At 55.2% G+C, this 20,728-nt stretch overlaps 48 non-coding genes across 48 annotated transcripts; 10 read left to right on the top strand and 38 right to left on the bottom strand.

The window, feature by feature from the left end:
* Window positions 1–207: 207 nt before the first annotated feature.
* Window positions 208–280, bottom strand: Trnam-cau. The gene has a single exon. It is a non-coding gene; the product is annotated as a tRNA-Met (tRNA).
* A 380-nt stretch (window positions 281–660) lies between these two features.
* On the bottom strand, window positions 661–731 carry Trnag-gcc. Its single transcript has one exon. It is a non-coding gene; the product is annotated as a tRNA-Gly (tRNA).
* Window positions 732–1,056: 325 nt separating this feature from the next.
* Trnag-ucc lies at window positions 1,057–1,128 on the top strand. Its single transcript has one exon. It is a non-coding gene; the product is annotated as a tRNA-Gly (tRNA).
* Window positions 1,129–1,726: 598 nt separating this feature from the next.
* Trnai-aau lies at window positions 1,727–1,800 on the bottom strand. Its single transcript has one exon. It is a non-coding gene; the product is annotated as a tRNA-Ile (tRNA).
* Window positions 1,801–1,998: 198 nt separating this feature from the next.
* Window positions 1,999–2,070, bottom strand: Trnae-uuc. Its single transcript has one exon. It is a non-coding gene; the product is annotated as a tRNA-Glu (tRNA).
* A 305-nt stretch (window positions 2,071–2,375) lies between these two features.
* Trnam-cau lies at window positions 2,376–2,448 on the bottom strand. Its single transcript has one exon. It is a non-coding gene; the product is annotated as a tRNA-Met (tRNA).
* Window positions 2,449–2,828: 380 nt separating this feature from the next.
* Window positions 2,829–2,899, bottom strand: Trnag-gcc. The gene has a single exon. It is a non-coding gene; the product is annotated as a tRNA-Gly (tRNA).
* Window positions 2,900–3,224: 325 nt separating this feature from the next.
* On the top strand, window positions 3,225–3,296 carry Trnag-ucc. Its single transcript has one exon. It is a non-coding gene; the product is annotated as a tRNA-Gly (tRNA).
* Window positions 3,297–3,894: 598 nt separating this feature from the next.
* On the bottom strand, window positions 3,895–3,968 carry Trnai-aau. The gene has a single exon. It is a non-coding gene; the product is annotated as a tRNA-Ile (tRNA).
* Window positions 3,969–4,166: 198 nt separating this feature from the next.
* Window positions 4,167–4,238, bottom strand: Trnae-uuc. The gene has a single exon. It is a non-coding gene; the product is annotated as a tRNA-Glu (tRNA).
* Window positions 4,239–4,543: 305 nt separating this feature from the next.
* Window positions 4,544–4,616, bottom strand: Trnam-cau. The gene has a single exon. It is a non-coding gene; the product is annotated as a tRNA-Met (tRNA).
* Window positions 4,617–4,996: 380 nt separating this feature from the next.
* Window positions 4,997–5,067, bottom strand: Trnag-gcc. The gene has a single exon. It is a non-coding gene; the product is annotated as a tRNA-Gly (tRNA).
* Window positions 5,068–5,392: 325 nt separating this feature from the next.
* Trnag-ucc lies at window positions 5,393–5,464 on the top strand. The gene has a single exon. It is a non-coding gene; the product is annotated as a tRNA-Gly (tRNA).
* A 598-nt stretch (window positions 5,465–6,062) lies between these two features.
* On the bottom strand, window positions 6,063–6,136 carry Trnai-aau. Its single transcript has one exon. It is a non-coding gene; the product is annotated as a tRNA-Ile (tRNA).
* A 198-nt stretch (window positions 6,137–6,334) lies between these two features.
* Trnae-uuc lies at window positions 6,335–6,406 on the bottom strand. Its single transcript has one exon. It is a non-coding gene; the product is annotated as a tRNA-Glu (tRNA).
* A 305-nt stretch (window positions 6,407–6,711) lies between these two features.
* Window positions 6,712–6,784, bottom strand: Trnam-cau. Its single transcript has one exon. It is a non-coding gene; the product is annotated as a tRNA-Met (tRNA).
* A 380-nt stretch (window positions 6,785–7,164) lies between these two features.
* Trnag-gcc lies at window positions 7,165–7,235 on the bottom strand. Its single transcript has one exon. It is a non-coding gene; the product is annotated as a tRNA-Gly (tRNA).
* Window positions 7,236–7,560: 325 nt separating this feature from the next.
* Window positions 7,561–7,632, top strand: Trnag-ucc. The gene has a single exon. It is a non-coding gene; the product is annotated as a tRNA-Gly (tRNA).
* Window positions 7,633–8,230: 598 nt separating this feature from the next.
* On the bottom strand, window positions 8,231–8,304 carry Trnai-aau. Its single transcript has one exon. It is a non-coding gene; the product is annotated as a tRNA-Ile (tRNA).
* A 198-nt stretch (window positions 8,305–8,502) lies between these two features.
* Trnae-uuc lies at window positions 8,503–8,574 on the bottom strand. Its single transcript has one exon. It is a non-coding gene; the product is annotated as a tRNA-Glu (tRNA).
* A 305-nt stretch (window positions 8,575–8,879) lies between these two features.
* Trnam-cau lies at window positions 8,880–8,952 on the bottom strand. The gene has a single exon. It is a non-coding gene; the product is annotated as a tRNA-Met (tRNA).
* A 380-nt stretch (window positions 8,953–9,332) lies between these two features.
* Window positions 9,333–9,403, bottom strand: Trnag-gcc. Its single transcript has one exon. It is a non-coding gene; the product is annotated as a tRNA-Gly (tRNA).
* A 325-nt stretch (window positions 9,404–9,728) lies between these two features.
* Window positions 9,729–9,800, top strand: Trnag-ucc. Its single transcript has one exon. It is a non-coding gene; the product is annotated as a tRNA-Gly (tRNA).
* Window positions 9,801–10,398: 598 nt separating this feature from the next.
* Window positions 10,399–10,472, bottom strand: Trnai-aau. Its single transcript has one exon. It is a non-coding gene; the product is annotated as a tRNA-Ile (tRNA).
* A 198-nt stretch (window positions 10,473–10,670) lies between these two features.
* On the bottom strand, window positions 10,671–10,742 carry Trnae-uuc. The gene has a single exon. It is a non-coding gene; the product is annotated as a tRNA-Glu (tRNA).
* Window positions 10,743–11,047: 305 nt separating this feature from the next.
* Trnam-cau lies at window positions 11,048–11,120 on the bottom strand. The gene has a single exon. It is a non-coding gene; the product is annotated as a tRNA-Met (tRNA).
* A 380-nt stretch (window positions 11,121–11,500) lies between these two features.
* Window positions 11,501–11,571, bottom strand: Trnag-gcc. Its single transcript has one exon. It is a non-coding gene; the product is annotated as a tRNA-Gly (tRNA).
* Window positions 11,572–11,896: 325 nt separating this feature from the next.
* Window positions 11,897–11,968, top strand: Trnag-ucc. The gene has a single exon. It is a non-coding gene; the product is annotated as a tRNA-Gly (tRNA).
* A 598-nt stretch (window positions 11,969–12,566) lies between these two features.
* Window positions 12,567–12,639, bottom strand: Trnai-aau. The gene has a single exon. It is a non-coding gene; the product is annotated as a tRNA-Ile (tRNA).
* Window positions 12,640–12,837: 198 nt separating this feature from the next.
* On the bottom strand, window positions 12,838–12,909 carry Trnae-uuc. The gene has a single exon. It is a non-coding gene; the product is annotated as a tRNA-Glu (tRNA).
* A 305-nt stretch (window positions 12,910–13,214) lies between these two features.
* On the bottom strand, window positions 13,215–13,287 carry Trnam-cau. Its single transcript has one exon. It is a non-coding gene; the product is annotated as a tRNA-Met (tRNA).
* A 380-nt stretch (window positions 13,288–13,667) lies between these two features.
* On the bottom strand, window positions 13,668–13,738 carry Trnag-gcc. The gene has a single exon. It is a non-coding gene; the product is annotated as a tRNA-Gly (tRNA).
* Window positions 13,739–14,063: 325 nt separating this feature from the next.
* Window positions 14,064–14,135, top strand: Trnag-ucc. Its single transcript has one exon. It is a non-coding gene; the product is annotated as a tRNA-Gly (tRNA).
* Window positions 14,136–14,732: 597 nt separating this feature from the next.
* On the bottom strand, window positions 14,733–14,806 carry Trnai-aau. The gene has a single exon. It is a non-coding gene; the product is annotated as a tRNA-Ile (tRNA).
* A 198-nt stretch (window positions 14,807–15,004) lies between these two features.
* Trnae-uuc lies at window positions 15,005–15,076 on the bottom strand. Its single transcript has one exon. It is a non-coding gene; the product is annotated as a tRNA-Glu (tRNA).
* A 305-nt stretch (window positions 15,077–15,381) lies between these two features.
* Trnam-cau lies at window positions 15,382–15,454 on the bottom strand. Its single transcript has one exon. It is a non-coding gene; the product is annotated as a tRNA-Met (tRNA).
* Window positions 15,455–15,833: 379 nt separating this feature from the next.
* Window positions 15,834–15,904, bottom strand: Trnag-gcc. Its single transcript has one exon. It is a non-coding gene; the product is annotated as a tRNA-Gly (tRNA).
* Window positions 15,905–16,229: 325 nt separating this feature from the next.
* Trnag-ucc lies at window positions 16,230–16,301 on the top strand. Its single transcript has one exon. It is a non-coding gene; the product is annotated as a tRNA-Gly (tRNA).
* A 597-nt stretch (window positions 16,302–16,898) lies between these two features.
* Window positions 16,899–16,972, bottom strand: Trnai-aau. Its single transcript has one exon. It is a non-coding gene; the product is annotated as a tRNA-Ile (tRNA).
* A 197-nt stretch (window positions 16,973–17,169) lies between these two features.
* On the bottom strand, window positions 17,170–17,241 carry Trnae-uuc. Its single transcript has one exon. It is a non-coding gene; the product is annotated as a tRNA-Glu (tRNA).
* A 305-nt stretch (window positions 17,242–17,546) lies between these two features.
* On the bottom strand, window positions 17,547–17,619 carry Trnam-cau. Its single transcript has one exon. It is a non-coding gene; the product is annotated as a tRNA-Met (tRNA).
* Window positions 17,620–17,999: 380 nt separating this feature from the next.
* Trnag-gcc lies at window positions 18,000–18,070 on the bottom strand. The gene has a single exon. It is a non-coding gene; the product is annotated as a tRNA-Gly (tRNA).
* A 324-nt stretch (window positions 18,071–18,394) lies between these two features.
* Trnag-ucc lies at window positions 18,395–18,466 on the top strand. Its single transcript has one exon. It is a non-coding gene; the product is annotated as a tRNA-Gly (tRNA).
* Window positions 18,467–19,063: 597 nt separating this feature from the next.
* On the bottom strand, window positions 19,064–19,137 carry Trnai-aau. The gene has a single exon. It is a non-coding gene; the product is annotated as a tRNA-Ile (tRNA).
* A 198-nt stretch (window positions 19,138–19,335) lies between these two features.
* Window positions 19,336–19,407, bottom strand: Trnae-uuc. The gene has a single exon. It is a non-coding gene; the product is annotated as a tRNA-Glu (tRNA).
* A 304-nt stretch (window positions 19,408–19,711) lies between these two features.
* Trnam-cau lies at window positions 19,712–19,784 on the bottom strand. Its single transcript has one exon. It is a non-coding gene; the product is annotated as a tRNA-Met (tRNA).
* Window positions 19,785–20,164: 380 nt separating this feature from the next.
* On the bottom strand, window positions 20,165–20,235 carry Trnag-gcc. The gene has a single exon. It is a non-coding gene; the product is annotated as a tRNA-Gly (tRNA).
* A 326-nt stretch (window positions 20,236–20,561) lies between these two features.
* On the top strand, window positions 20,562–20,632 carry Trnag-ucc. The gene has a single exon. It is a non-coding gene; the product is annotated as a tRNA-Gly (tRNA).
* Window positions 20,633–20,728: the final 96 nt, after the last annotated feature.

Below are 20,728 nucleotides of genomic sequence, written 5' to 3'. Positions count from 1 at the left end.
ACTGACTGGCAAGGCGCGCACCTCAAACGCCGCAGAGCAATGCTTTTGGCTTCATGCTCTGCTGGGAGAAGAGGAAAAGGGAAGCTGTAAGTAGCAATAACAGGAGGTAAACATTTTCCCGCTGAAGCGTTGAAAAGTTGTGGATAACAAACAAGAACTACGTTGGCGCCCTAGCAACAGCGCCACCATCAGTCACAGAAAATTAAATGCCCCGGGTGAGGATCGAACTCACGACCTTAAGATTATGAGACTTACGCGCTGCCTACTGCGCTACCGAGGCACGGGTGCACCACTGGTCCTGGAAACTGGGTAAATACCGTACCCAATATTAGACGTAGAGACACTGTACTTCCTGGGTAACGTGTTCTGTTGCTACACGCGCACTGCCGGCCCAGTTGATTGCGGTGTTGCTGCAGCTGTTGCAACGATAGGCAGCACTCCTTGTCGTTAAAGCTCAGTGCCTCGGAGGCACCTGGACACAGCAACTTGTGAGGCCAAGCCGACGCTAGTCTGCAGAACATCATGCGAGCGTCCTAGTGGGGACCGGCGAGTGCTGCGTTCTCGGTTCTTCTCAAGGGAATCCAGCTATATATTCTTGCGGATCGTGCATCTCAAGCGCGCAAGCCACACGGCAGCATTATCGCGGGAAAAGCAAAATGATGCATCGGCCGGGAATCGAACCCGGGCCGCCCGCGTGGCAGGCGAGCATTCTACCACTGAACCACCGATGCTGGGGCCAGCGGCAACTTCACGCTGCTTCCCGAGCAGATGTCTCAAGGGAAAGTGGGACTGCCGTCAAGCGCCGTAGCATTCTGTGGAGAAGATGCTGCAGACGCTGAATCCTGCACTGCACTGCTTAAAAATGCCGCCAGAACGCGGTCCTCGCCGGCGCCGACTCTTGCCAAAGGATGCGAAATGTGCGCGGATACGCTGTCCGAATGCGTCTGGATGTGCTCCCCTAGCCTACCTCGAAATGCGCCTGCCAGGTACGATCACCTTCGGCCGCTGCCGACAGGCGGGAAGCCGACACAGCGCGGAGGCGGGGCGCTCGCTTGTGCGGTGGTGGTGTAATGGTCAGCATAGTTGCCTTCCAAGCAGTTGATCCGGGTTCGATTCCCGGCCACCGCAGCAGGCTTTTAATTTCGCGTATGAGTACTTTTGCCACGCGCTCTTAAATTATTGTTTTTCCGGCCTCCTACTCGCTGCATACCAGCCCTTAGTGTGTCTCGACTTGTCTCGACTTTGCTCGGCTGACGCGAGAGCTGACGCTCTCAAATCGGCCTATATCAAAACGACAAGCACGAGAAACGACTGAGAGAGGTAAAGAGAGGTGAGGCTAGGCGATGGACACACAGCACGCCCCCTTCATTTCACGGTGGCGTCTCCCTGACCGAATCGGGCTGCAGCTCCGAAAACTAAGGAGAAACAAAAATAGGAAGTAAAACTGCCAATAGTACCCTGTGTTCCCATGCGCTCACCCGCCCAAGTACTGACAGGGGCCAAAGTGGTTGCGCATCGGCAATCGGACATTTTCTTTCATTTTCTCTTTATCGGTTGAGAACCAGTGTATTCAAGATATTATGGCCATTGCCGAGTGAATGATGTAGCGCTTCCCGACGAGTCGGGTTCGGATCCTCTGTCAACTTCCACGCAGGGTGATGATCTTTTGGTCATCACACTCGCCAGCTGAAATCGGCGCTGCCTTTTCGTAGTAGTAAAAGAGCAGTGGCCCGTGGGGGGATCGAACCCACGACCTTCGCGTTATTAGCACGACGCTCTAACCAACTGAGCTAACGGGCCCCAGCAGATGCAGTTGCTCAGCCCTACGCTGGAAACTGGTGGCATGAAGCCGTACACCATTTCTATGGTCGTCGTGCGTCTGCTTCCCTAGTCTATATTCTGCTGACGGTCACGAAACAGTAGCTATATTGCGAGCAGGACGGGAAACGGCCGCTCGGACAGCTCAAACTTGTCACGACTCGTGTGGAAAAAATTCCGTTCCGGTACCGGGAATCGAACCCGGGCCTCCTGGGTGAAAGCCAGGTATCCTAGCCACTAGACCACACCGGATGCGGCCGTTTCGTTCGACCGTTCGTACGGTCGCTTGTCGCATTTCGTGTCGAGTGCCGCGTCGGCGCCCTTCTCTCTTTGCGAGCATCTTTGCACAGACTGACTGGCAAGGCGCGCACCTCAAACGCCGCAGAGCAATGCTTTTGGCTTCATGCTCTGCTGGGAGAAGAGGAAAAGGGAAGCTGTAAGTAGCAATAACAGGAGGTAAACATTTTCCCGCTGAAGCGTTGAAAAGTTGTGGATAACAAACAAGAACTACGTTGGCGCCCTAGCAACAGCGCCACCATCAGTCACAGAAAATTAAATGCCCCGGGTGAGGATCGAACTCACGACCTTAAGATTATGAGACTTACGCGCTGCCTACTGCGCTACCGAGGCACGGGTGCACCACTGGTCCTGGAAACTGGGTAAATACCGTACCCAATATTAGACGTAGAGACACTGTACTTCCTGGGTAACGTGTTCTGTTGCTACACGCGCACTGCCGGCCCAGTTGATTGCGGTGTTGCTGCAGCTGTTGCAACGATAGGCAGCACTCCTTGTCGTTAAAGCTCAGTGCCTCGGAGGCACCTGGACACAGCAACTTGTGAGGCCAAGCCGACGCTAGTCTGCAGAACATCATGCGAGCGTCCTAGTGGGGACCGGCGAGTGCTGCGTTCTCGGTTCTTCTCAAGGGAATCCAGCTATATATTCTTGCGGATCGTGCATCTCAAGCGCGCAAGCCACACGGCAGCATTATCGCGGGAAAAGCAAAATGATGCATCGGCCGGGAATCGAACCCGGGCCGCCCGCGTGGCAGGCGAGCATTCTACCACTGAACCACCGATGCTGGGGCCAGCGGCAACTTCACGCTGCTTCCCGAGCAGATGTCTCAAGGGAAAGTGGGACTGCCGTCAAGCGCCGTAGCATTCTGTGGAGAAGATGCTGCAGACGCTGAATCCTGCACTGCACTGCTTAAAAATGCCGCCAGAACGCGGTCCTCGCCGGCGCCGACTCTTGCCAAAGGATGCGAAATGTGCGCGGATACGCTGTCCGAATGCGTCTGGATGTGCTCCCCTAGCCTACCTCGAAATGCGCCTGCCAGGTACGATCACCTTCGGCCGCTGCCGACAGGCGGGAAGCCGACACAGCGCGGAGGCGGGGCGCTCGCTTGTGCGGTGGTGGTGTAATGGTCAGCATAGTTGCCTTCCAAGCAGTTGATCCGGGTTCGATTCCCGGCCACCGCAGCAGGCTTTTAATTTCGCGTATGAGTACTTTTGCCACGCGCTCTTAAATTATTGTTTTTCCGGCCTCCTACTCGCTGCATACCAGCCCTTAGTGTGTCTCGACTTGTCTCGACTTTGCTCGGCTGACGCGAGAGCTGACGCTCTCAAATCGGCCTATATCAAAACGACAAGCACGAGAAACGACTGAGAGAGGTAAAGAGAGGTGAGGCTAGGCGATGGACACACAGCACGCCCCCTTCATTTCACGGTGGCGTCTCCCTGACCGAATCGGGCTGCAGCTCCGAAAACTAAGGAGAAACAAAAATAGGAAGTAAAACTGCCAATAGTACCCTGTGTTCCCATGCGCTCACCCGCCCAAGTACTGACAGGGGCCAAAGTGGTTGCGCATCGGCAATCGGACATTTTCTTTCATTTTCTCTTTATCGGTTGAGAACCAGTGTATTCAAGATATTATGGCCATTGCCGAGTGAATGATGTAGCGCTTCCCGACGAGTCGGGTTCGGATCCTCTGTCAACTTCCACGCAGGGTGATGATCTTTTGGTCATCACACTCGCCAGCTGAAATCGGCGCTGCCTTTTCGTAGTAGTAAAAGAGCAGTGGCCCGTGGGGGGATCGAACCCACGACCTTCGCGTTATTAGCACGACGCTCTAACCAACTGAGCTAACGGGCCCCAGCAGATGCAGTTGCTCAGCCCTACGCTGGAAACTGGTGGCATGAAGCCGTACACCATTTCTATGGTCGTCGTGCGTCTGCTTCCCTAGTCTATATTCTGCTGACGGTCACGAAACAGTAGCTATATTGCGAGCAGGACGGGAAACGGCCGCTCGGACAGCTCAAACTTGTCACGACTCGTGTGGAAAAAATTCCGTTCCGGTACCGGGAATCGAACCCGGGCCTCCTGGGTGAAAGCCAGGTATCCTAGCCACTAGACCACACCGGATGCGGCCGTTTCGTTCGACCGTTCGTACGGTCGCTTGTCGCATTTCGTGTCGAGTGCCGCGTCGGCGCCCTTCTCTCTTTGCGAGCATCTTTGCACAGACTGACTGGCAAGGCGCGCACCTCAAACGCCGCAGAGCAATGCTTTTGGCTTCATGCTCTGCTGGGAGAAGAGGAAAAGGGAAGCTGTAAGTAGCAATAACAGGAGGTAAACATTTTCCCGCTGAAGCGTTGAAAAGTTGTGGATAACAAACAAGAACTACGTTGGCGCCCTAGCAACAGCGCCACCATCAGTCACAGAAAATTAAATGCCCCGGGTGAGGATCGAACTCACGACCTTAAGATTATGAGACTTACGCGCTGCCTACTGCGCTACCGAGGCACGGGTGCACCACTGGTCCTGGAAACTGGGTAAATACCGTACCCAATATTAGACGTAGAGACACTGTACTTCCTGGGTAACGTGTTCTGTTGCTACACGCGCACTGCCGGCCCAGTTGATTGCGGTGTTGCTGCAGCTGTTGCAACGATAGGCAGCACTCCTTGTCGTTAAAGCTCAGTGCCTCGGAGGCACCTGGACACAGCAACTTGTGAGGCCAAGCCGACGCTAGTCTGCAGAACATCATGCGAGCGTCCTAGTGGGGACCGGCGAGTGCTGCGTTCTCGGTTCTTCTCAAGGGAATCCAGCTATATATTCTTGCGGATCGTGCATCTCAAGCGCGCAAGCCACACGGCAGCATTATCGCGGGAAAAGCAAAATGATGCATCGGCCGGGAATCGAACCCGGGCCGCCCGCGTGGCAGGCGAGCATTCTACCACTGAACCACCGATGCTGGGGCCAGCGGCAACTTCACGCTGCTTCCCGAGCAGATGTCTCAAGGGAAAGTGGGACTGCCGTCAAGCGCCGTAGCATTCTGTGGAGAAGATGCTGCAGACGCTGAATCCTGCACTGCACTGCTTAAAAATGCCGCCAGAACGCGGTCCTCGCCGGCGCCGACTCTTGCCAAAGGATGCGAAATGTGCGCGGATACGCTGTCCGAATGCGTCTGGATGTGCTCCCCTAGCCTACCTCGAAATGCGCCTGCCAGGTACGATCACCTTCGGCCGCTGCCGACAGGCGGGAAGCCGACACAGCGCGGAGGCGGGGCGCTCGCTTGTGCGGTGGTGGTGTAATGGTCAGCATAGTTGCCTTCCAAGCAGTTGATCCGGGTTCGATTCCCGGCCACCGCAGCAGGCTTTTAATTTCGCGTATGAGTACTTTTGCCACGCGCTCTTAAATTATTGTTTTTCCGGCCTCCTACTCGCTGCATACCAGCCCTTAGTGTGTCTCGACTTGTCTCGACTTTGCTCGGCTGACGCGAGAGCTGACGCTCTCAAATCGGCCTATATCAAAACGACAAGCACGAGAAACGACTGAGAGAGGTAAAGAGAGGTGAGGCTAGGCGATGGACACACAGCACGCCCCCTTCATTTCACGGTGGCGTCTCCCTGACCGAATCGGGCTGCAGCTCCGAAAACTAAGGAGAAACAAAAATAGGAAGTAAAACTGCCAATAGTACCCTGTGTTCCCATGCGCTCACCCGCCCAAGTACTGACAGGGGCCAAAGTGGTTGCGCATCGGCAATCGGACATTTTCTTTCATTTTCTCTTTATCGGTTGAGAACCAGTGTATTCAAGATATTATGGCCATTGCCGAGTGAATGATGTAGCGCTTCCCGACGAGTCGGGTTCGGATCCTCTGTCAACTTCCACGCAGGGTGATGATCTTTTGGTCATCACACTCGCCAGCTGAAATCGGCGCTGCCTTTTCGTAGTAGTAAAAGAGCAGTGGCCCGTGGGGGGATCGAACCCACGACCTTCGCGTTATTAGCACGACGCTCTAACCAACTGAGCTAACGGGCCCCAGCAGATGCAGTTGCTCAGCCCTACGCTGGAAACTGGTGGCATGAAGCCGTACACCATTTCTATGGTCGTCGTGCGTCTGCTTCCCTAGTCTATATTCTGCTGACGGTCACGAAACAGTAGCTATATTGCGAGCAGGACGGGAAACGGCCGCTCGGACAGCTCAAACTTGTCACGACTCGTGTGGAAAAAATTCCGTTCCGGTACCGGGAATCGAACCCGGGCCTCCTGGGTGAAAGCCAGGTATCCTAGCCACTAGACCACACCGGATGCGGCCGTTTCGTTCGACCGTTCGTACGGTCGCTTGTCGCATTTCGTGTCGAGTGCCGCGTCGGCGCCCTTCTCTCTTTGCGAGCATCTTTGCACAGACTGACTGGCAAGGCGCGCACCTCAAACGCCGCAGAGCAATGCTTTTGGCTTCATGCTCTGCTGGGAGAAGAGGAAAAGGGAAGCTGTAAGTAGCAATAACAGGAGGTAAACATTTTCCCGCTGAAGCGTTGAAAAGTTGTGGATAACAAACAAGAACTACGTTGGCGCCCTAGCAACAGCGCCACCATCAGTCACAGAAAATTAAATGCCCCGGGTGAGGATCGAACTCACGACCTTAAGATTATGAGACTTACGCGCTGCCTACTGCGCTACCGAGGCACGGGTGCACCACTGGTCCTGGAAACTGGGTAAATACCGTACCCAATATTAGACGTAGAGACACTGTACTTCCTGGGTAACGTGTTCTGTTGCTACACGCGCACTGCCGGCCCAGTTGATTGCGGTGTTGCTGCAGCTGTTGCAACGATAGGCAGCACTCCTTGTCGTTAAAGCTCAGTGCCTCGGAGGCACCTGGACACAGCAACTTGTGAGGCCAAGCCGACGCTAGTCTGCAGAACATCATGCGAGCGTCCTAGTGGGGACCGGCGAGTGCTGCGTTCTCGGTTCTTCTCAAGGGAATCCAGCTATATATTCTTGCGGATCGTGCATCTCAAGCGCGCAAGCCACACGGCAGCATTATCGCGGGAAAAGCAAAATGATGCATCGGCCGGGAATCGAACCCGGGCCGCCCGCGTGGCAGGCGAGCATTCTACCACTGAACCACCGATGCTGGGGCCAGCGGCAACTTCACGCTGCTTCCCGAGCAGATGTCTCAAGGGAAAGTGGGACTGCCGTCAAGCGCCGTAGCATTCTGTGGAGAAGATGCTGCAGACGCTGAATCCTGCACTGCACTGCTTAAAAATGCCGCCAGAACGCGGTCCTCGCCGGCGCCGACTCTTGCCAAAGGATGCGAAATGTGCGCGGATACGCTGTCCGAATGCGTCTGGATGTGCTCCCCTAGCCTACCTCGAAATGCGCCTGCCAGGTACGATCACCTTCGGCCGCTGCCGACAGGCGGGAAGCCGACACAGCGCGGAGGCGGGGCGCTCGCTTGTGCGGTGGTGGTGTAATGGTCAGCATAGTTGCCTTCCAAGCAGTTGATCCGGGTTCGATTCCCGGCCACCGCAGCAGGCTTTTAATTTCGCGTATGAGTACTTTTGCCACGCGCTCTTAAATTATTGTTTTTCCGGCCTCCTACTCGCTGCATACCAGCCCTTAGTGTGTCTCGACTTGTCTCGACTTTGCTCGGCTGACGCGAGAGCTGACGCTCTCAAATCGGCCTATATCAAAACGACAAGCACGAGAAACGACTGAGAGAGGTAAAGAGAGGTGAGGCTAGGCGATGGACACACAGCACGCCCCCTTCATTTCACGGTGGCGTCTCCCTGACCGAATCGGGCTGCAGCTCCGAAAACTAAGGAGAAACAAAAATAGGAAGTAAAACTGCCAATAGTACCCTGTGTTCCCATGCGCTCACCCGCCCAAGTACTGACAGGGGCCAAAGTGGTTGCGCATCGGCAATCGGACATTTTCTTTCATTTTCTCTTTATCGGTTGAGAACCAGTGTATTCAAGATATTATGGCCATTGCCGAGTGAATGATGTAGCGCTTCCCGACGAGTCGGGTTCGGATCCTCTGTCAACTTCCACGCAGGGTGATGATCTTTTGGTCATCACACTCGCCAGCTGAAATCGGCGCTGCCTTTTCGTAGTAGTAAAAGAGCAGTGGCCCGTGGGGGGATCGAACCCACGACCTTCGCGTTATTAGCACGACGCTCTAACCAACTGAGCTAACGGGCCCCAGCAGATGCAGTTGCTCAGCCCTACGCTGGAAACTGGTGGCATGAAGCCGTACACCATTTCTATGGTCGTCGTGCGTCTGCTTCCCTAGTCTATATTCTGCTGACGGTCACGAAACAGTAGCTATATTGCGAGCAGGACGGGAAACGGCCGCTCGGACAGCTCAAACTTGTCACGACTCGTGTGGAAAAAATTCCGTTCCGGTACCGGGAATCGAACCCGGGCCTCCTGGGTGAAAGCCAGGTATCCTAGCCACTAGACCACACCGGATGCGGCCGTTTCGTTCGACCGTTCGTACGGTCGCTTGTCGCATTTCGTGTCGAGTGCCGCGTCGGCGCCCTTCTCTCTTTGCGAGCATCTTTGCACAGACTGACTGGCAAGGCGCGCACCTCAAACGCCGCAGAGCAATGCTTTTGGCTTCATGCTCTGCTGGGAGAAGAGGAAAAGGGAAGCTGTAAGTAGCAATAACAGGAGGTAAACATTTTCCCGCTGAAGCGTTGAAAAGTTGTGGATAACAAACAAGAACTACGTTGGCGCCCTAGCAACAGCGCCACCATCAGTCACAGAAAATTAAATGCCCCGGGTGAGGATCGAACTCACGACCTTAAGATTATGAGACTTACGCGCTGCCTACTGCGCTACCGAGGCACGGGTGCACCACTGGTCCTGGAAACTGGGTAAATACCGTACCCAATATTAGACGTAGAGACACTGTACTTCCTGGGTAACGTGTTCTGTTGCTACACGCGCACTGCCGGCCCAGTTGATTGCGGTGTTGCTGCAGCTGTTGCAACGATAGGCAGCACTCCTTGTCGTTAAAGCTCAGTGCCTCGGAGGCACCTGGACACAGCAACTTGTGAGGCCAAGCCGACGCTAGTCTGCAGAACATCATGCGAGCGTCCTAGTGGGGACCGGCGAGTGCTGCGTTCTCGGTTCTTCTCAAGGGAATCCAGCTATATATTCTTGCGGATCGTGCATCTCAAGCGCGCAAGCCACACGGCAGCATTATCGCGGGAAAAGCAAAATGATGCATCGGCCGGGAATCGAACCCGGGCCGCCCGCGTGGCAGGCGAGCATTCTACCACTGAACCACCGATGCTGGGGCCAGCGGCAACTTCACGCTGCTTCCCGAGCAGATGTCTCAAGGGAAAGTGGGACTGCCGTCAAGCGCCGTAGCATTCTGTGGAGAAGATGCTGCAGACGCTGAATCCTGCACTGCACTGCTTAAAAATGCCGCCAGAACGCGGTCCTCGCCGGCGCCGACTCTTGCCAAAGGATGCGAAATGTGCGCGGATACGCTGTCCGAATGCGTCTGGATGTGCTCCCCTAGCCTACCTCGAAATGCGCCTGCCAGGTACGATCACCTTCGGCCGCTGCCGACAGGCGGGAAGCCGACACAGCGCGGAGGCGGGGCGCTCGCTTGTGCGGTGGTGGTGTAATGGTCAGCATAGTTGCCTTCCAAGCAGTTGATCCGGGTTCGATTCCCGGCCACCGCAGCAGGCTTTTAATTTCGCGTATGAGTACTTTTGCCACGCGCTCTTAAATTATTGTTTTTCCGGCCTCCTACTCGCTGCATACCAGCCCTTAGTGTGTCTCGACTTGTCTCGACTTTGCTCGGCTGACGCGAGAGCTGACGCTCTCAAATCGGCCTATATCAAAACGACAAGCACGAGAAACGACTGAGAGAGGTAAAGAGAGGTGAGGCTAGGCGATGGACACACAGCACGCCCCCTTCATTTCACGGTGGCGTCTCCCTGACCGAATCGGGCTGCAGCTCCGAAAACTAAGGAGAAACAAAAATAGGAAGTAAAACTGCCAATAGTACCCTGTGTTCCCATGCGCTCACCCGCCCAAGTACTGACAGGGGCCAAAGTGGTTGCGCATCGGCAATCGGACATTTTCTTTCATTTTCTCTTTATCGGTTGAGAACCAGTGTATTCAAGATATTATGGCCATTGCCGAGTGAATGATGTAGCGCTTCCCGACGAGTCGGGTTCGGATCCTCTGTCAACTTCCACGCAGGGTGATGATCTTTTGGTCATCACACTCGCCAGCTGAAATCGGCGCTGCCTTTTCGTAGTAGTAAAAGAGCAGTGGCCCGTGGGGGGATCGAACCCACGACCTTCGCGTTATTAGCACGACGCTCTAACCAACTGAGCTAACGGGCCCCAGCAGATGCAGTTGCTCAGCCCTACGCTGGAAACTGGTGGCATGAAGCCGTACACCATTTCTATGGTCGTCGTGCGTCTGCTTCCCTAGTCTATATTCTGCTGACGGTCACGAAACAGTAGCTATATTGCGAGCAGGACGGGAAACGGCCGCTCGGACAGCTCAAACTTGTCACGACTCGTGTGGAAAAAATTCCGTTCCGGTACCGGGAATCGAACCCGGGCCTCCTGGGTGAAAGCCAGGTATCCTAGCCACTAGACCACACCGGATGCGGCCGTTTCGTTCGACCGTTCGTACGGTCGCTTGTCGCATTTCGTGTCGAGTGCCGCGTCGGCGCCCTTCTCTCTTTGCGAGCATCTTTGCACAGACTGACTGGCAAGGCGCGCACCTCAAACGCCGCAGAGCAATGCTTTTGGCTTCATGCTCTGCTGGGAGAAGAGGAAAAGGGAAGCTGTAAGTAGCAATAACAGGAGGTAAACATTTTCCCGCTGAAGCGTTGAAAAGTTGTGGATAACAAACAAGAACTACGTTGGCGCCCTAGCAACAGCGCCACCATCAGTCACAGAAAATTAAATGCCCCGGGTGAGGATCGAACTCACGACCTTAAGATTATGAGACTTACGCGCTGCCTACTGCGCTACCGAGGCACGGGTGCACCACTGGTCCTGGAAACTGGGTAAATACCGTACCCAATATTAGACGTAGAGACACTGTACTTCCTGGGTAACGTGTTCTGTTGCTACACGCGCACTGCCGGCCCAGTTGATTGCGGTGTTGCTGCAGCTGTTGCAACGATAGGCAGCACTCCTTGTCGTTAAAGCTCAGTGCCTCGGAGGCACCTGGACACAGCAACTTGTGAGGCCAAGCCGACGCTAGTCTGCAGAACATCATGCGAGCGTCCTAGTGGGGACCGGCGAGTGCTGCGTTCTCGGTTCTTCTCAAGGGAATCCAGCTATATATTCTTGCGGATCGTGCATCTCAAGCGCGCAAGCCACACGGCAGCATTATCGCGGGAAAAGCAAAATGATGCATCGGCCGGGAATCGAACCCGGGCCGCCCGCGTGGCAGGCGAGCATTCTACCACTGAACCACCGATGCTGGGGCCAGCGGCAACTTCACGCTGCTTCCCGAGCAGATGTCTCAAGGGAAAGTGGGACTGCCGTCAAGCGCCGTAGCATTCTGTGGAGAAGATGCTGCAGACGCTGAATCCTGCACTGCACTGCTTAAAAATGCCGCCAGAACGCGGTCCTCGCCGGCGCCGACTCTTGCCAAAGGATGCGAAATGTGCGCGGATACGCTGTCCGAATGCGTCTGGATGTGCTCCCCTAGCCTACCTCGAAATGCGCCTGCCAGGTACGATCACCTTCGGCCGCTGCCGACAGGCGGGAAGCCGACACAGCGCGGAGGCGGGGCGCTCGCTTGTGCGGTGGTGGTGTAATGGTCAGCATAGTTGCCTTCCAAGCAGTTGATCCGGGTTCGATTCCCGGCCACCGCAGCAGGCTTTTAATTTCGCGTATGAGTACTTTTGCCACGCGCTCTTAAATTATTGTTTTTCCGGCCTCCTACTCGCTGCATACCAGCCCTTAGTGTGTCTCGACTTGTCTCGACTTTGCTCGGCTGACGCGAGAGCTGACGCTCTCAAATCGGCCTATATCAAAACGACAAGCACGAGAAACGACTGAGAGAGGTAAAGAGAGGTGAGGCTAGGCGATGGACACACAGCACGCCCCCTTCATTTCACGGTGGCGTCTCCCTGACCGAATCGGGCTGCAGCTCCGAAAACTAAGGAGAAACAAAAATAGGAAGTAAAACTGCCAATAGTACCCTGTGTTCCCATGCGCTCACCCGCCCAAGTACTGACAGGGGCCAAAGTGGTTGCGCATCGGCAATCGGACATTTTCTTTCATTTTCTCTTTATCGGTTGAGAACCAGTGTATTCAAGATATTATGGCCATTGCCGAGTGAATGATGTAGCGCTTCCCGACGAGTCGGGTTCGGATCCTCTGTCAACTTCCACGCAGGGTGATGATCTTTTGGTCATCACACTCGCCAGCTGAAATCGGCGCTGCCTTTTCGTAGTAGTAAAAGAGCAGTGGCCCGTGGGGGATCGAACCCACGACCTTCGCGTTATTAGCACGACGCTCTAACCAACTGAGCTAACGGGCCCCAGCAGATGCAGTTGCTCAGCCCTACGCTGGAAACTGGTGGCATGAAGCCGTACACCATTTCTATGGTCGTCGTGCGTCTGCTTCCCTAGTCTATATTCTGCTGACGGTCACGAAACAGTAGCTATATTGCGAGCAGGACGGGAAACGGCCGCTCGGACAGCTCAAACTTGTCACGACTCGTGTGGAAAAAATTCCGTTCCGGTACCGGGAATCGAACCCGGGCCTCCTGGGTGAAAGCCAGGTATCCTAGCCACTAGACCACACCGGATGCGGCCGTTTCGTTCGACCGTTCGTACGGTCGCTTGTCGCATTTCGTGTCGAGTGCCGCGTCGGCGCCCTTCTCTCTTTGCGAGCATCTTTGCACAGACTGACTGGCAAGGCGCGCACCTCAAACGCCGCAGAGCAATGCTTTTGGCTTCATGCTCTGCTGGGAGAAGAGGAAAAGGGAAGCTGTAAGTAGCAATAACAGGAGGTAAACATTTTCCCGCTGAAGCGTTGAAAAGTTGTGGATAACAAACAAGAACTACGTTGGCGCCCTAGCAACAGCGCCACCATCAGTCACAGAAAATTAAATGCCCCGGGTGAGGATCGAACTCACGACCTTAAGATTATGAGACTTACGCGCTGCCTACTGCGCTACCGAGGCACGGGTGCACCACTGGTCCTGGAAACTGGGTAAATACCGTACCCAATATTAGACGTAGAGACACTGTACTTCCTGGGTAACGTGTTCTGTTGCTACACGCGCACTGCCGGCCCAGTTGATTGCGGTGTTGCTGCAGCTGTTGCAACGATAGGCAGCACTCCTTGTCGTTAAAGCTCAGTGCCTCGGAGGCACCTGGACACAGCAACTTGTGAGGCCAAGCCGACGCTAGTCTGCAGAACATCATGCGAGCGTCCTAGTGGGGACCGGCGAGTGCTGCGTTCTCGGTTCTTCTCAAGGGAATCCAGCTATATATTCTTGCGGATCGTGCATCTCAAGCGCGCAAGCCACACGGCAGCATTATCGCGGGAAAAGCAAAATGATGCATCGGCCGGGAATCGAACCCGGGCCGCCCGCGTGGCAGGCGAGCATTCTACCACTGAACCACCGATGCTGGGGCCAGCGGCAACTTCACGCTGCTTCCCGAGCAGATGTCTCAAGGGAAAGTGGGACTGCCGTCAAGCGCCGTAGCATTCTGTGGAGAAGATGCTGCAGACGCTGAATCCTGCACTGCACTGCTTAAAAATGCCGCCAGAACGCGGTCCTCGCCGGCGCCGACTCTTGCCAAAGGATGCGAAATGTGCGCGGATACGCTGTCCGAATGCGTCTGGATGTGCTCCCCTAGCCTACCTCGAAATGCGCCTGCCAGGTACGATCACCTTCGGCCGCTGCCGACAGGCGGGAAGCCGACACAGCGCGGAGGCGGGGCGCTCGCTTGTGCGGTGGTGGTGTAATGGTCAGCATAGTTGCCTTCCAAGCAGTTGATCCGGGTTCGATTCCCGGCCACCGCAGCAGGCTTTTAATTTCGCGTATGAGTACTTTTGCCACGCGCTCTTAAATTATTGTTTTTCCGGCCTCCTACTCGCTGCATACCAGCCCTTAGTGTGTCTCGACTTGTCTCGACTTTGCTCGGCTGACGCGAGAGCTGACGCTCTCAAATCGGCCTATATCAAAACGACAAGCACGAGAAACGACTGAGAGAGGTAAAGAGAGGTGAGGCTAGGCGATGGACACACAGCACGCCCCCTTCATTTCACGGTGGCGTCTCCCTGACCGAATCGGGCTGCAGCTCCGAAAACTAAGGAGAAACAAAAATAGGAAGTAAAACTGCCAATAGTACCCTGTGTTCCCATGCGCTCACCCGCCCAAGTACTGACAGGGGCCAAAGTGGTTGCGCATCGGCAATCGGACATTTTCTTTCATTTTCTCTTTATCGGTTGAGAACCAGTGTATTCAAGATATTATGGCCATTGCCGAGTGAATGATGTAGCGCTTCCCGACGAGTCGGGTTCGGATCCTCTGTCAACTTCCACGCAGGGTGATGATCTTTGGTCATCACACTCGCCAGCTGAAATCGGCGCTGCCTTTTCGTAGTAGTAAAAGAGCAGTGGCCCGTGGGGGGATCGAACCCACGACCTTCGCGTTATTAGCACGACGCTCTAACCAACTGAGCTAACGGGCCCCAGCAGATGCAGTTGCTCAGCCCTACGCTGGAAACTGGTGGCATGAAGCCGTACACCATTTCTATGGTCGTCGTGCGTCTGCTTCCCTAGTCTATATTCTGCTGACGGTCACGAAACAGTAGCTATATTGCGAGCAGGACGGGAAACGGCCGCTCGGACAGCTCAAACTTGTCACGACTCGTGTGGAAAAAATTCCGTTCCGGTACCGGGAATCGAACCCGGGCCTCCTGGGTGAAAGCCAGGTATCCTAGCCACTAGACCACACCGGATGCGGCCGTTTCGTTCGACCGTTCGTACGGTCGCTTGTCGCATTTCGTGTCGAGTGCCGCGTCGGCGCCCTTCTCTCTTTGCGAGCATCTTTGCACAGACTGACTGGCAAGGCGCGCACCTCAAACGCCGCAGAGCAATGCTTTTGGCTTCATGCTCTGCTGGGAGAAGAGGAAAAGGGAAGCTGTAAGTAGCAATAACAGGAGGTAAACATTTTCCCGCTGAAGCGTTGAAAAGTTGTGGATAACAAACAAGAACTACGTTGGCGCCCTAGCAACAGCGCCACCATCAGTCACAGAAAATTAAATGCCCCGGGTGAGGATCGAACTCACGACCTTAAGATTATGAGACTTACGCGCTGCCTACTGCGCTACCGAGGCACGGGTGCACCACTGGTCCTGGAAACTGGGTAAATACCGTACCCAATATTAGACGTAGAGACACTGTACTTCCTGGGTAACGTGTTCTGTTGCTACACGCGCACTGCCGGCCCAGTTGATTGCGGTGTTGCTGCAGCTGTTGCAACGATAGGCAGCACTCCTTGTCGTTAAAGCTCAGTGCCTCGGAGGCACCTGGACACAGCAACTTGTGAGGCCAAGCCGACGCTAGTCTGCAGAACATCATGCGAGCGTCCTAGTGGGGACCGGCGAGTGCTGCGTTCTCGGTTCTTCTCAAGGGAATCCAGCTATATATTCTTGCGGATCGTGCATCTCAAGCGCGCAAGCCACACGGCAGCATTATCGCGGGAAAAGCAAATGATGCATCGGCCGGGAATCGAACCCGGGCCGCCCGCGTGGCAGGCGAGCATTCTACCACTGAACCACCGATGCTGGGGCCAGCGGCAACTTCACGCTGCTTCCCGAGCAGATGTCTCAAGGGAAAGTGGGACTGCCGTCAAGCGCCGTAGCATTCTGTGGAGAAGATGCTGCAGACGCTGAATCCTGCACTGCACTGCTTAAAAATGCCGCCAGAACGCGGTCCTCGCCGGCGCCGACTCTTGCCAAAGGATGCGAAATGTGCGCGGATACGCTGTCCGAATGCGTCTGGATGTGCTCCCCTAGCCTACCTCGAAATGCGCCTGCCAGGTACGATCACCTTCGGCCGCTGCCGACAGGCGGGAAGCCGACACAGCGCGGAGGCGGGGCGCTCGCTTGTGCGGTGGTGGTGTAATGGTCAGCATAGTTGCCTTCCAAGCAGTTGATCCGGGTTCGATTCCCGGCCACCGCAGCAGGCTTTTAATTTCGCGTATGAGTACTTTTGCCACGCGCTCTTAAATTATTGTTTTTCCGGCCTCCTACTCGCTGCATACCAGCCCTTAGTGTGTCTCGACTTGTCTCGACTTTGCTCGGCTGACGCGAGAGCTGACGCTCTCAAATCGGCCTATATCAAAACGACAAGCACGAGAAACGACTGAGAGAGGTAAAGAGAGGTGAGGCTAGGCGATGGACACACAGCACGCCCCCTTCATTTCACGGTGGCGTCTCCCTGACCGAATCGGGCTGCAGCTCCGAAAACTAAGGAGAAACAAAAATAGGAAGTAAAACTGCCAATAGTACCCTGTGTTCCCATGCGCTCACCCGCCCAAGTACTGACAGGGGCCAAAGTGGTTGCGCATCGGCAATCGGACATTTTCTTTCATTTTCTCTTATCGGTTGAGAACCAGTGTATTCAAGATATTATGGCCATTGCCGAGTGAATGATGTAGCGCTTCCCGACGAGTCGGGTTCGGATCCTCTGTCAACTTCCACGCAGGGTGATGATCTTTTGGTCATCACACTCGCCAGCTGAAATCGGCGCTGCCTTTTCGTAGTAGTAAAAGAGCAGTGGCCCGTGGGGGGATCGAACCCACGACCTTCGCGTTATTAGCACGACGCTCTAACCAACTGAGCTAACGGCCCCAGCAGATGCAGTTGCTCAGCCCTACGCTGGAAACTGGTGGCATGAAGCCGTACACCATTTCTATGGTCGTCGTGCGTCTGCTTCCCTAGTCTATATTCTGCTGACGGTCACGAAACAGTAGCTATATTGCGAGCAGGACGGGAAACGGCCGCTCGGACAGCTCAAACTTGTCACGACTCGTGTGGAAAAAATTCCGTTCCGGTACCGGGAATCGAACCCGGGCCTCCTGGGTGAAAGCCAGGTATCCTAGCCACTAGACCACACCGGATGCGGCCGTTTCGTTCGACCGTTCGTACGGTCGCTTGTCGCATTTCGTGTCGAGTGCCGCGTCGGCGCCCTTCTCTCTTTGCGAGCATCTTTGCACAGACTGACTGGCAAGGCGCGCACCTCAAACGCCGCAGAGCAATGCTTTTGGCTTCATGCTCTGCTGGGAGAAGAGGAAAAGGGAAGCTGTAAGTAGCAATAACAGGAGGTAAACATTTTCCCGCTGAAGCGTTGAAAAGTTGTGGATAACAAACAAGAACTACGTTGGCGCCCTAGCAACAGCGCCACCATCAGTCACAGAAAATTAAATGCCCCGGGTGAGGATCGAACTCACGACCTTAAGATTATGAGACTTACGCGCTGCCTACTGCGCTACCGAGGCACGGGTGCACCACTGGTCCTGGAAACTGGGTAAATACCGTACCCAATATTAGACGTAGAGACACTGTACTTCCTGGGTAACGTGTTCTGTTGCTACACGCGCACTGCCGGCCCAGTTGATTGCGGTGTTGCTGCAGCTGTTGCAACGATAGGCAGCACTCCTTGTCGTTAAAGCTCAGTGCCTCGGAGGCACCTGGACACAGCAACTTGTGAGGCCAAGCCGACGCTAGTCTGCAGAACATCATGCGAGCGTCCTAGTGGGGACCGGCGAGTGCTGCGTTCTCGGTTCTTCTCAAGGGAATCCAGCTATATATTCTTGCGGATCGTGCATCTCAAGCGCGCAAGCCACACGGCAGCATTATCGCGGGAAAAGCAAAATGATGCATCGGCCGGGAATCGAACCCGGGCCGCCCGCGTGGCAGGCGAGCATTCTACCACTGAACCACCGATGCTGGGGCCAGCGGCAACTTCACGCTGCTTCCCGAGCAGATGTCTCAAGGGAAAGTGGGACTGCCGTCAAGCGCCGTAGCATTCTGTGGAGAAGATGCTGCAGACGCTGAATCCTGCACTGCACTGCTTAAAATGCCGCCAGAACGCGGTCCTCGCCGGCGCCGACTCTTGCCAAAGGATGCGAAATGTGCGCGGATACGCTGTCCGAATGCGTCTGGATGTGCTCCCCTAGCCTACCTCGAAATGCGCCTGCCAGGTACGATCACCTTCGGCCGCTGCCGACAGGCGGGAAGCCGACACAGCGCGGAGGCGGGGCGCTCGCTTGTGCGGTGGTGGTGTAATGGTCAGCATAGTTGCCTTCCAAGCAGTTGATCCGGGTTCGATTCCCGGCCACCGCAGCAGGCTTTTAATTCGCGTATGAGTACTTTTGCCACGCGCTCTTAAATTATTGTTTTTCCGGCCTCCTACTCGCTGCATACCAGCCCTTAGTGTGTCTCGACTTGTCTCGACTTTGCTCGGCTGACGCGAGAGCTGACGCTCTCAAATCGGCCTATATCAAAACGACAAGCACGAGAAACGACTGAGAGAGGTAAAGAGAGGTGAGGCTAGGCGATGGACACACAGCACGCCCCCCTTCATTTCACGGTGGCGTCTCCCTGACCGAATCGGGCTGCAGCTCCGAAAACTAAGGAGAAACAAAAATAGGAAGTAAAACTGCCAATAGTACCCTGTGTTCCCATGCGCTCACCCGCCAAGTACTGACAGGGGCCAAAGTGGTTGCGCATCGGCAATCGGACATTTTCTTTCATTTTCTCTTTATCGGTTGAGAACCAGTGTATTCAAGATATTATGGCCATTGCCGAGTGAATGATGTAGCGCTTCCCGACGAGTCGGGTTCGGATCCTCTGTCAACTTCCACGCAGGGTGATGATCTTTTGGTCATCACACTCGCCAGCTGAAATCGGCGCTGCCTTTTCGTAGTAGTAAAAGAGCAGTGGCCCGTGGGGGGATCGAACCCACGACCTTCGCGTTATTAGCACGACGCTCTAACCAACTGAGCTAACGGGCCCCAGCAGATGCAGTTGCTCAGCCCTACGCTGGAAACTGGTGGCATGAAGCCGTACACCATTTCTATGGTCGTCGTGCGTCTGCTTCCCTAGTCTATATTCTGCTGACGGTCACGAAACAGTAGCTATATTGCGAGCAGGACGGGAAACGGCCGCTCGGACAGCTCAAACTTGTCACGACTCGTGTGGAAAAAATTCCGTTCCGGTACCGGGAATCGAACCCGGGCCTCCTGGGTGAAAGCCAGGTATCCTAGCCACTAGACCACACCGGATGCGGCCGTTTCGTTCGACCGTTCGTACGGTCGCTTGTCGCATTTCGTGTCGAGTGCCGCGTCGGCGCCCTTCTCTCTTTGCGAGCATCTTTGCACAGACTGACTGGCAAGGCGCGCACCTCAAACGCCGCAGAGCAATGCTTTTGGCTTCATGCTCTGCTGGGAGAAGAGAAAAGGGAAGCTGTAAGTAGCAATAACAGGAGGTAAACATTTTCCCGCTGAAGCGTTGAAAAGTTGTGGATAACAAACAAGAACTACGTTGGCGCCCTAGCAACAGCGCCACCATCAGTCACAGAAAATTAAATGCCCCGGGTGAGGATCGAACTCACGACCTTAAGATTATGAGACTTACGCGCTGCCTACTGCGCTACCGAGGCACGGGTGCACCACTGGTCCTGGAAACTGGGTAAATACCGTACCCAATATTAGACGTAGAGACACTGTACTTCCTGGGTAACGTGTTCTGTTGCTACACGCGCACTGCCGGCCCAGTTGATTGCGGTGTTGCTGCAGCTGTTGCAACGATAGGCAGCACTCCTTGTCGTTAAAGCTCAGTGCCTCGGAGGCACCTGGACACAGCAACTTGTGAGGCCAAGCCGACGCTAGTCTGCAGAACATCATGCGAGCGTCCTAGTGGGGACCGGCGAGTGCTGCGTTCTCGGTTCTTCTCAAGGGAATCCAGCTATATATTCTTGCGGATCGTGCATCTCAAGCGCGCAAGCCACACGGCAGCATTATCGCGGGAAAAGCAAAATGATGCATCGGCCGGGAATCGAACCCGGGCCGCCCGCGTGGCAGGCGAGCATTCTACCACTGAACCACCGATGCTGGGGCCAGCGGCAACTTCACGCTGCTTCCCGAGCAGATGTCTCAAGGGAAAGTGGGACTGCCGTCAAGCGCCGTAGCATTCTGTGGAGAAGATGCTGCAGACGCTGAATCCTGCACTGCACTGCTTAAAAATGCCGCCAGAACGCGGTCCTCGCCGGCGCCGACTCTTGCCAAAGGATGCGAAATGTGCGCGGATACGCTGTCCGAATGCGTCTGGATGTGCTCCCCTAGCCTACCTCGAAATGCGCCTGCCAGGTACGATCACCTTCGGCCGCTGCCGACAGGCGGGAAGCCGACACCAGCGCGGAGGCGGGGCGCTCGCTTGTGCGGTGGTGGTGTAATGGTCAGCATAGTTGCCTTCCAAGCAGTTGATCCGGTTCGATTCCCGGCCACCGCAGCAGGCTTTTAATTTCGCGTATGAGTACTTTTGCCACGCGCTCTTAAATTATTGTTTTTCCGGCCTCCTACTCGCTGCATACCAGCCCTTAGTGTG

This window comes from Schistocerca piceifrons, unplaced genomic scaffold, assembly GCF_021461385.2.
Source record: "Schistocerca piceifrons isolate TAMUIC-IGC-003096 unplaced genomic scaffold, iqSchPice1.1 HiC_scaffold_635, whole genome shotgun sequence".
In the NCBI taxonomy this organism is placed as follows: domain Eukaryota; kingdom Metazoa; phylum Arthropoda; class Insecta; order Orthoptera; family Acrididae; genus Schistocerca; species Schistocerca piceifrons.
Note: the sequence above shows the minus strand (reverse complement) of the source record. Positions and strands in the feature narration are given on the sequence as shown.